Below are 12,777 nucleotides of genomic sequence, written 5' to 3' on the forward strand. Positions count from 1 at the left end.
GGCAATTTGTACATTAACTGCTAGTGTATTAATACATACTCTCACCATATGATGCTGGCAGCCGCCGTTTAAGTGAAATATTGTTAAACGCGGCGTAAAACTCCCACAAAATACATATTATAACACAGCATGGTGTAACAGGTTTGTCACGCGCACTCATAAAGGGCGGTGTTGACATCTGAGCTTTCTCCCATACACGTTAGGGTCATCAGTGGAGTTTTCTTCAGAACCACAATTAAACAAGTACTTAAATATACTACTCAACAAAGCCAGCTCTCTGTTTTTTTTGTTTTGTTTGTTTGTTTGTTTTTGTTTTTTTTTTTGTTTTGTTTTTTGGTTTCCTTGACTCTTCAGTCGCGTAAGCTTGTATTTTATTTCCTTTAGCTATTTACAAAGTCTTTTATAACACGAGTTTTGTGTCTAGTCTTAGTCTTAGGACTGAACAGGATGGAGATGCCTAAGTGAATACATACATTTAACATATTGCTACATTTAGTATCCTTAATTTAGAACTCGCTTCATGTTAGCGTTCTGTATGTAGTGTTGTACGTCATATATACTTTTGTAAAGAGTGCCCTACTTAAATTCTAAAGCAATGTTCCTGTATGCACACGGACTAGGTTTGGTAACGTCTACACAGTACGGATACACACTTACCTGCGACTTGGCCGATCCATTTATGATCAGCGTAAGATCCTGTACATTTTTATCACCATTCAGAGAAAATTCTATTGATTTGATAGGTTGAAGTGCCAAACATACAGAACCAATATGAGAGGGTACATCAGTTTTCATATACCCCTGCAATCAACGCGTCAGACTCGGATGTATCCCCAGAATCAAGGCGAAACGCGCAGATGTAAAATGTAAAAAAAAAAGGGAGACAACTTTGAACAAACTTCGTCCGTTAATATTTTCATCGGCTTCGCCTCGGAAAAATATTACCGACATCAGCCAAATATCTACCCGTATACCCCCGGAAGGCCGTCATATAAGAAATAATATATACACATGTATGTATATTGTGACACGCACCTTCTAAGACACTTACCTTCACCATCTCCGGAACATACTTGCAGTCCAGCTGTCAGAATCGTCAGGAAGACTGGCATGTACATGGACGGTTGCCCTCTAATGAGGCACATCTTGAAGTTTTCACATTTTTTCACACCGAGGAAAGATACAAGTCGTTGGAATGAACGTAAACGGCGAATGTATACGTATTAGCTAGTAATCAGGAGGACTGGCTGAACACCTGCGTAATCCAAACAAACAGAAAGAGTTGTACATCAAGAAGGGTTTGTCATCACCCCATTTTCGTCAGAAGTATAATCACAGGTGCTTCGTAATACAACAGAAGAAAACTCAGCTTAATGTGCCTCCACCCTCCACCCTCCAGTATATCACGGGCGACTCCGTGTGCTTACAGAACGTGGTCCCTGTGACAAATCCCGTCCCCCTCACTGATCTGTTACTACTGCTTTCCGGGAAGCAGAGCTTAATAAAGAGTCCAGCATGTCAATGCGGCTAAATGCTCGAACACCCACGTCTTTCATGTACACAAACTCGCATATGTATGGAAGCCGGATGCGCCCAGGCTGTCTTTCCTATACACACTTTCCCCAAACCAGGAAGATCGACATCTAAGCGACACTACGAGATTTAGTCAAGAGCCATGCAGCCCAAATAAGGAGGACAACGCGATATTCTGAAAACTTTCTATAGACATCCCAGCCACAACTAGTCCGGAATATCGTAGTCTGAATCTGGCATTGTCAACTGAATTTTGTGTCCTCTCCCAAATCCCGTTTACTCCTTCATTTATCCGCCAAACCTTGTCTGAGTTTCGACCAAATTTCATATAATGGATTGGTTGTCGACTTAATCATGACTTAAAAGTGAACATAAAGTCAACCACTATATATACACAGAAAAGATGATATAGGACAGTTATCCCAGAAAAACATGTAAAAAGTTCTACGAAGTTTTGAAAGCCGAAAAGATGAAGTTCAGCATTGAAAATATGACACTGATGGACAATTCATTCTGAGCAGCCATGTTGCAGGTTCCCTTATGGAATGTGCCAATCTCTAGCGCTGAAAGCGTCACGCGATAAGTGGCTGTCACGTCAAAGATTTTTAGGTTGGGTTGATTGTTAAACTGATGCATTTTGGACCACATATATATGAGCAGCTAAACGAGAACGTCACAATATCTACATGTTGGGCAGGATATTACAGTAACTTGTAAGGATAATCGGGCAAGAAAACCGCCTCTGGAGAGTCACTGCTTGAGGAAAAATATTTTGACTTTGCATTATCTTTCCTACACAAAGTCATATTTCTTACAAAAATATCTTCCCAAATCTGAATGAAAGAGTCTGCTACGAAACAGAAGGTCCTGCTATGTTCAGAAAATTCCCTGAAATCAGTACAGCCAGCTAGGTCGAATACTTACTCCCGTGTAGGACGAGGGCGAGCAGGACGGCTAAAACACGACGCTTGTGTGCACCAACATCGCTCTCACCGAGCAACAGAACATTTCTGGAATTCTTCTTTATCAACTAACTGAGCTTTAGTGACTGACTTTATGTTCACCTTAAGAAGGGTATATTCTCTGTGCGAAATAAATACCCTTTTTGTGTGTTAGTTTGTTTCTTTTGTTGTTAATAACGTCATGCACTCTGAAGAATTTTCCTTTTATATGATGGTGGTCAATTTTATACGATGAGGAAACTACAGTGTCCGGTATAAACCACTGACCTTTGTCAAGTTACTGACGTACTATCCAACATGTTACCCACAGATGTAATCACCATACTGGTTGACGACAAGTGTTCTTCAAGAAAGTTTAGTGCCACTAAGACCCAAAGTACAGTGAGAGAGGGGGAAATCAGTAAATTCCATGCTCCAACTATCAGTCTCGTTTTCTTCCTCCGCAACTGTTTTATTACGAAGTGCAAGTTAGTGACGGACGTGTGGCGTACGCTCACATACACCATGTGCTTTCAGCGAAGGTTACACTATATGCAAACGGCACAATGAGTGCTGCAGACTTTGTCACCAAAGCCCAAAAATTATGAGAGCAGGCAAATCTAATCATTCCCTGCTCAAAGCTTCGTAATTCAAGCGCCTTTAACAATTAGTGCTATAAAAAAGATGAAAACATGGTTGAAAGCGCGACATTTAGAGGAATGACTCTTTCTGGAACCAGATCGACACTGAATGTCATCTAAATCTCAAAATGTACACTACAACTCCAATTTTACATCATTTTTAACTTTCCATTAACTTGTTTTCTAATCTGAAAAAAGTAAGACATTGTGGCGAAATTTGAAGAACAGCGCGAGATTCGAACGAGATTCTGTAGTGATTACGTATCCCCTGAGATGAATTCGTGATCTTATTTCAGAGCACGGCATTCCTGTACATCTCGCATTATTCATCAAATTACGCCGTAGCATCGATAGAATCCCGTCATTAGTTTGTGTCCATGTTGCCAGCTATAATGTACATGTAGCGCGGGATTCAAACGAGATTTTGTAGTGATTTTGTGATCTTATTTCAGAGCACGCCATTCCTGTACATCTCGTTTTATTCATCAAATTACGCCGTAAAATTTGGGTTCATCTTGCAAGCTAGAATGTACATGTTTCATGTCCCAATTTCTAACTCGAGCTCAAATTTAAGCTTGGAAAATCAAGTCATTTATTTTGAGGAGATTGCCACATTTGGATGACCTGAAGACAAGATTAAGTGGAGAGTCGATGTGTTCTGTGAGATATGGTCGAGAATTGGTCGAGGATTGGTCGAGGTTTGGTGGAAAAGTGAAAAGATCAGGAGATCAAGTGAAAAGAGATATTCCACTGAATATCGTTGGAGTCTCGTTCGGATTTGATCAGAATGAGATGCTGAGGTTCTCATCTCTTCTTTAAATTTCGTAGTGTCGTTTGAACATCGCGGTTTCTGGTTTCAAGCAAATTTGCGCAGGAAGTCAAACATGAAAGTGACCCCATGGAGCGGCTGTGACAAGAATAAATGTTCTTATTCCCTGTACAACCTCGCGAAACACTCTAACCCGAAGTCTTCTTATTCCCTGTACAACCTCGCGAAACACTCTAACCCGAAGTCCTAGAGACTGGTAAACGAATGTTAGCCAAACATCTGGGGTGTAGGTGGATTTATGTGTTTTCGCTCTCGTCTTCAAAGTTGATCTCAAATAATTTCAGTCGGGTATGGAAAAGTCATTTAATAACAAAACCACTGATGTTTAGCCATGGTACTAAGGGGTGACAAAGTTGCCAATCTTTACGCATTGACATGAGCAGTTAGAAGAAAACTCTAAATGCTCTTTTACTGAGCAGAGATATCAGAGAAGAACCCGCATTTGTAAGTACTTGAGCCATTTTAGAGCGTCTTGCCTTGACGTGGAATCACTATGTCGACATGGAAAAGACGGGTGTTTAGGTATTGGTTGATGGGCAAATGCCAAACGAAACTTATTTGCAGCTAAATGGAACTTTATAAGTCCCTGGGGACAGATGTTAAATATATTTAGTTAAACAAGGGTGAAAGAAGTAAATTTAAGGCACGATTATCATCTCAAAGCCCAAATTAAAGACACCATTTTTTGAAGCCACCGGAAAGGAGCGGTTCCCGTGATGTTGTCGAGCTTTCCAACAACAAATGGAAACCAACCGTATTTCATAACAGTCGAACTTCACATCTGCGATCAGCGTAGGTTACGCAGTTGTATATCCATGAACTTTCGGAAACAATGCCTATTCGATTGGAATATATGGTTGTGCTAAAACAGCTGTGCGCTGACTTATACTTTCAAAAGACTGAGAATATAGACTGGCATTTAAACATATGTGGGCTTCATCTTAATGACCAAACTATTCCATAATATACAATAACGTGGTAATCTAGTGGATATATATCTTTGTCCGCACAGCATCCTTGATTCTCGGTTGCGAGAGGCTGATCAGGCGGGTTAAAATGTGGACATAAACTTGTCAGAGCTACAAGCCATACCCACAAGTGTTAAAATTCACACCCATTGTTTAAATTCCCATATACCTTTCTTTTGGCCACACATGTGTTAAAACACTTACCTTTGTCATCGGCGGAACATTCACATAGTTCCGCTCTGACAGCTATCAGGAAGATCGTCAGGTATGCGGGTCGTTGACGTGTGACTAGGAACATCCCGACCTGTTACACAGGACACTACAGACGACTGTCTTATAAGGTCTTATGTCAAAGATGTAAAGAATCAGTTAGAGATCAAACTAGGGAAGAAGATTCCCTGATTTCCATTTTCACCCCGTAATTTTTCACAAATATATGTCTTTAAGGAGATCAGATACACATCATGGCATTGAGTGAGTGAGTGAGTGAGTGCTTGGACAATTTTTCAGTCATATGACGACGAAGGAATTCCACCGCTCTTTTCACTGGTACTGCTTCACTGAGACGACTTACCGAAGGCAAGTAAGTCGCCCCGCCCGACCCATTTTAGTGATACAGGTCACCCAGTCGTTGCACTATCCCCTTCATGCTGAACACCAAGCCAGGAAATTACAACTTCCTCTTTTAAGGCCTTAGGTGTGTCATGACATTAAAGACGACAGGACAGGATACAGCACAATATACATGTACTCCTGTCCGCCTGTATATAAACCACAAACTTCCTCGTTTTATGGCAAATGTGTGGGCAATTACATTGACTTCGTCGCTGGGGGGCCTTCACAAATTGTTTCATAAGTATGATCAAAAACGATGACAGGAAGTTCTTTAAGTGAATCACGAGTGCATATCTGTATCACTGTAAAGCGTTCACGTACATTAACTTGCATTTAAAAATGGTAATTTAGCTGCTGGACAACTGTCACTGTATAATCCATTCTATCACAGAAGTTTATACGCCTAGTATGGAAGCCGGATAAAACCATCATTGTACCATCGTATCATCGTTCCATCGCCCGGCGTACTTAGTGTTAAGTATCCTTTACCTGAGGGCCTCAGTTTTCCCGCATTCCATCTCTAATCCCGATATGTTACACTTGATTGAAGTGCTAATTTAAATGGTTATTGTATAACGTAATACTCTTAACGTTTTCAGTTCATGGATAATAGCGAGTTTTATGAGTGGTGGACACCGGAGTGCCAGGGTACAATAAGCCACCGGCATTTAGGTATACATATATGTACACCATTTTGGTGGAAGACAAGTGGTCTTCAACAAGGGCATACTGTGCAAGCGTCCACAGGTGCGTCGTTATTGCCATTAATTAAGGCTACAAACAAATCTTGGTCCAGGGGAATCCACAAATTCCTCTTCCAAGGTCAAGATTGAACCCGCATCTCGTGCATGTGTTTTGACAACGGATGGTCACACATCTTAACCACTCGGCCACGCCTTATGTTCCACGCAAGTCGCAAGTTGCACTTTGATATTCATTACGGCGTGACCTTGAACTTGGTAGGTCATTAAAACCTAAGTATGGATTTCACAATTGCCCTAACATGACAACACAGAAGACAATATCCTGTCATAAGTGGGAAGGTCCCCGGCAACCTGCGGATGGTCATGGGCTTCCCTCGGGATCTGTGTTTCCTCCCATTATAGTGCTGGCCGCCGTCGCATAAGCGAAATACTCTGGAGTAAGGTATAAAACATTAATCAAATAAATCAAATGAAATAAACCTGTAGACATTATTCCCTATTTCAGTATTATGCTACTAGTTTGTCCCAAAATTGTTATGGACAAGGCAGGAATTAACAACAAAGATCTTAGACACGAATCATTTTAGTTGGGCAATGTTCCCGATAGTTTCCAGCACGGTGGAATTTATGAATTGTTGTTGTTTGTGAGCGTGGCGGAACATGAATTGCTTACACTGTGGTGGTACATAAGAATACCTTATTTCACTGCGGACTGTTTAAGGTAGTCAACCTATGAAACATCAAAAGGAGGAAAAACAAAACAATTGATATATTATCAAACCATTTTGCATGAATTTATTAGAAGAATAAAACAACTTTGACAGCGAATAAAAGACAGAAATATGTTCAGGCAGAGAATAAGAAAGGGAGACAACTTCCTCGACTGCACAGCCCTAGTTAACTACGAAACTTGGAAATAACGAAAAAAAGAGAAAAAGAAAAAAAAAGAAAAAAAGAAAAAAAAAGGCAATGCTAGTCTGGTGGTTTTCAACAAACAAGTATTGCGTAGGAACTAGATTACGGTTCAAACATATCAGATCACACTTTGTTTAATATACATTACTTATTATAACGTTGTTGAAAAGCGTTTACTTGTATATGATGGTTTAAACCGTGCTAAAACGTACCGGTATTATTCGTTCATGTGTGTTTACAGGTGGCAAAAATCGCGCAGAGCTATAGGGAAACCACCACGCCTTCTCACGTTCGTTGAGAAATTGTTTGAAATAAGGCTGCGGGTACACCAGAAATTACTTCTTTTGCGTATTTGCAGAACATCCAAAATCCCATCCACACAAAATTGTACCACCAGTTGTCACACTTTTACACTTTTAGATTACTTCATTTTCCAACTGGTTCATTTATTTCCTTTAATTTTAACTGAAAGCTATCAACTCGTGAAAATACGACTTGATTTGAAGAACACGAGGACGCGGGCCATTGTGTAATGTCCACAAAGTCTGACACATGCGCGATTGTTCTGGCCGAGTTCCGAAAATAGGCCTCCTCCCAAAAGTTTGGGGATTTTTTGACGACGTGTTCCGAAAATTCTCAAGTAAATTCCATACTTTCTAGTCTCTCTTCAGGACTCTTCTGAGTCCGCTCGTCACACTCTAATTTGTTACTGAAAGTAGATAACCAATGGAATAAATACAGGTATAATACTAGACACACAACAGTGAAAAATAAATATGATGGAAAAATTAAAAACAGGATAGTCAGGCTGCTTCCTTCATTGGTTAAGAACTTTTCAAAGATAATGTCCAACAGAAGGTTCTATGCGATGTTAAACCCTAGCAGAAAGATAAACAATCCGGCTGGAAGGCATGAAGTCTTTTTAGGAATAACAGCGACAGCAAACTTGAGTGCAATGCTCTATAATTTACATATGAAGTAAGCGTATTTAATTCATCGATATTTTACACATTACTAAAGTACATTTTTACCTGTATGGTATGTGGGGTATATGTCATACAAAAGACTACATCATAGAGGCTAAAACAAAAACAATGATGACACTGTAATATTTGGCCAATGGTCACACATATTATCGATCAAATCTGGCCCCGTCTCAGTTTACATTAGACCTTATCAGTTTTCCCTGCCTCAAAGCTTTTGTTAGTTTACAGTGCCTCAGGCCTCTTCAGTTTACCATATCTCAGGCCTCTTGTCAGTTTATCTCAGGCCTCTTGTAGTTTACCGTACCTCATGCCTGATGTCAATTTACCGTGGATCGGGCCTCTTGTAAGTTTACCGTACCTAAGGCCTCTTCAGTTTACCATATCTCTGACCTTATGTCAGTTTAGAGTTCCTCATGTCTCTTGTCGGTTTACTGTGGCTCGGGCCTCTTGTAATTTTACCGTACCGCAGGCCTCTTGTCAGTTTACCTTACCGCATGCCTCTTGTCAGTTTACCGTTCCGCATGCCTCAGGTAAGGGTTTCATCCTAGCTTTCCTAGCTTAAATAGTAGGAAACTGCACGCCCCCTAGTGCCATGACTTGAGCAGAACTGGGGAAAAAATGCTGTGATGTTGAATCTCAATGTAGATAACACCAATTACAATATATTAGAACCAGTCCCACAGCTGCAACCGTAGGGTTTGCGTAGGAAGTGTAATCTTTGAGCCAGGGAAAACACCAATCAGATATATAATGGATTCTGGGCACCCAGAGGAGACAGACAGCGAAGAGACATCCGTAAGTTCTCATCTTGAAACCAAGCTAACCTTTTCAGATTAGATCTATATACGAAATGGCGACCGACATATTTCTACAACTAAAACACACGGCAAATCAGTAATCTATGGCTCGGTCTACATGTCAGACATGGTTAAGCACAGATCAGATGTCAAATGTGATTTATGAGTCCAAGAATACACATTGTACTGAAATGTACTGAACACTGAACAAAGACAGGAGGTTCCAAAGTAACGAGGACGCTTGATTATGAAGGCGACTATGTGAAATTCATATGTCGGAGCGAAATGTCCAAGAGATTGTTCTCGTTGCAATCTCCTCTTGTCTCTGCTGAAGTCATATCAGACCAAATGTAATACCCGGCGCGTTGAATCTCAATGTAGATAACACCAATTGTATAGTCCATTGTGTGTAGTGGCTGGTTGGACCTGAAATACATCATGGCGTTTAACAGTAGGCATTATTTATATATTTATCTATATATTTGATTGGTATTTAACGCCACGATTGAAAAGCTTTCACTTATACGGTGGCGGGTGGGTGGAAGAAACGAACTTTCCCACGGCCAGGTCACGCATACACATGTACACAATTTTGGCGGTATACAGGTGGGCATTAGCAAACATTAGACTGCGTTAAACACTCGCACTAGCTTTATTATCAACAAAAAATCATCACATTTGTTAAGTTATAGGCGTGTACCAATGCAATAGAAGTTTCTGCCCAAAAACTTCCCCGGATTATGTTTCCCTTTTGTAATACAAAAGTTTTAAACATAAGGGGATTTTGCTTGAAGAAAAATTTGTAAGAAAACATTGTCTGTGTAACGATAAACTACTTTGCCTTTAGTAATCTACACTGAAAATTAAACATCTTGAAAAGAGGAATAGATGTAATATTTTCTCTGAGTATAAAACGAATTCCAAAGAACAATCGCCCGAAGTTTTTCCTAACGCAAAGAACTTTCACCATAGTCTTGGATACTTTAATTTTCTCAACACTGCATGAGTTTTGTAACATAGTATCGCACATTCTGCCGCTTTTTTGTGCATTTGGTGTTCTTTTTTTTCTACCCATTAATTTAAACGGAATTTAGATTAGAAGAAAGTAAATGTTGAGGAAACCGAGCTGCCATCGCATGGCCAAATTAAGCCATGGCTGCTGGAAAGCTCATCACGCGCTAAGCCGCATGTATCTCACGAGTACATCAGTGCTTTGGATGGCGGTTGAGGTAGATAGATCTATAGGTAGATAGATAGATAGATAGATAGATATACTTTTTATCGTTAGTTTACAAAACAAATAAACATTAGCTCACAATGGCGCTATTATCAACGACCACCGGTATATTGTTTAAAGTTGATTTGCTGCATATGAATGTATTTCGTTACAAAAGAGTACAATGTTAAAGCCAGGGATGTAAGAAACCTGGTTCAGATGTACACAATGCCTCCGTTTTAATACACGAATTATTCATTCAAGATCCAACTCCTGGGCCATTGCATGGTAAGACACGTCAACCCTTACCTACCCGTTTCAGTTTTCATCATTATATGTGTAAAAAGTAAAATATATAATATGATAACTAGGTAATTGAGGAAGTGTGTGTGTTCGTGACGTTGTATCAGCTTGCGTTGTCACGCGTTGTCGTCACCTTCTCTCTTTGAGTAGAGCGGATATGACATGCCAATAGACAGCTCATGACCGGTGTGATACATGGCGGATCTCGCACTGGGACTGTAATCGCTGTTTACAATACAGCTTAATTTCGATGTCACAAATTGTCAAAATGATGTTTACAATGGTGGGCGATATATAGGCCTATGCTCGAGCTGCATTGTCCAAACCCATTTACAATATGACTCAAAAATGTATTAATCAATATAAATGATTTAGTAGTAAAAGAGATCAAGGTATGCTAACTATATACATCGGTGGCGTAAAGGACCGTTTTTAGGAAAACAAGCAGGATGCAGCTGTAACGTAAACGATCGTATTTGTCAAACTATCTATGTAGGGAAACAGCAATATAAAGAGGGAGGCTTAGCACAGTACGTCATATCCGGAATTTCCGACCATTGGTGGGAAATATGCATAAAATAGTGGGTTATTAAGGAATATAATGTAAGCCTCCAAAAACGACCATACTTGCAACAATGACTACATGAGTAAATATAACACAGATTCATTTGAATAAATACAAACAGCGGCAATGAATCAATCAGAAACAGGAGGGATGTTATAGCCTACAGCAGCAGTTCTTGTGACAGTTATTTTTTTAAATATTATTAGCGATATTCTCCATACTATCTCACCTACACAACGGCACTTAAATTTATGGACCGTGAAATCCACAGAGCCTGGCCAGATTCACAAAAATATAGCTGTGAAGCACACAAGCGAAGGAGATCTGGTTTTGAACCCGCTATGCCTTTGATGTGGAATGAAGAAATAATATAACTATATAAACTATAGTACTGCTAAGAAACACATATTTACTGAACATAGCTTTTTTTAACTAAACATCCGGACGCGTTTCTGAACTGTTAAAGAAAGGTTTCAAACCGAAACTCTTATTTCTGTATTGTGTATTTCTTGCGCAGTAAATCAGCTTCTAAGCAGATGTCAATAGAATACATGCCTACATGTAATACCGCACCAGTTCAGCGTAATCGGCGGAAATAGTAACCCGGACTTAAGAACGGAAATGCCCGACAGGATGTCAACAGGATACGGGCATCCCCCTCATATAGATATTTTTGGCACACAGGAATCTTTTCACCATAGCTATTTACGGGAGGGGGGGGGGGGGGGAGGAATAGAGCTCGGCAACAGAAAAGTTTCTGCAAAAAATACAGCATCAGATGAAAATATTAGTAAATATACTTCAATCTATCAAAAAGACATAATAAGTAGACAAAACAATAAAAACCATGAAGATGAAGGAACTTGTGTACGACAGCGCATATAGAATTATTCTCCGTGATGTATCGAACCTTTACCAGCAAGACGACGGCACAATACAACGGTCTTATTGTTCTTTTTAGAAATAACACATAATATGTTGTTATTAAAAATATTGGAATGAAAAAGGATGTGACTACGTGTAGTAACCCGTGAACAGGAAGTAAGGTGCTACCCTGGAATGGTCAGAACAACCATGGGCTTCAAGAGTTACATGTCGTTTTGGTTATCCCTCTACCTTACAAGCCAAGAACTGCCACATACCCAAGGTAAGATCTTGTTCGGCCCGCTGGTTGAATCTGATTGGTTTTATTTTTCTACAGTCTGTAAAAAAATTGCCGTTAAACCCGAAAAAGTGTGGGCTTATTTGTCATTTTGAAGGCCACACGGCCAGAAACCATTGCTGCTGTGAAATTGAAAACTGATCTGCAGATAGACCAACTGCTGCTCTGCATTTGTGTAGCATGCAATCATTTGGCTTCGAGGAATATTAAATTGCGTTTAAAGACTTGTGTTCAGGAACACGTTAGATCAGTTTTAACGGTAACAATGTCTCGCTAGTAGGTGCCTATGACGACAGCCTTACTAGGCTGTCTACCACGCCTACGTTTTAATACACTATAGCTGTGTATTTAGAGGAGCCTTATGAACAAAATCTTATTTCTTGGCTACCCCGAGCTATGGTTACGTAGAAAACATCTACGTGTATATTCTAACTTTGTGGTAAATAATATTCTGCATGTGATTTACATTATCTTAACAAGTGTTTGTAATATAGAGCTAGTTAAAAGCTATTCTTCTTGGGTGTTTACCTTGGCACGGGAATACGTGTAGCTGTAAGAAACTTAACAACTTTATAATTATTATGCTCCAGATTTTTGTGTCA

This window comes from Liolophura sinensis, chromosome 1, assembly GCF_032854445.1.
Source record: "Liolophura sinensis isolate JHLJ2023 chromosome 1, CUHK_Ljap_v2, whole genome shotgun sequence".
In the NCBI taxonomy this organism is placed as follows: Eukaryota; Metazoa; Mollusca; class Polyplacophora; order Chitonida; family Chitonidae; genus Liolophura; species Liolophura sinensis.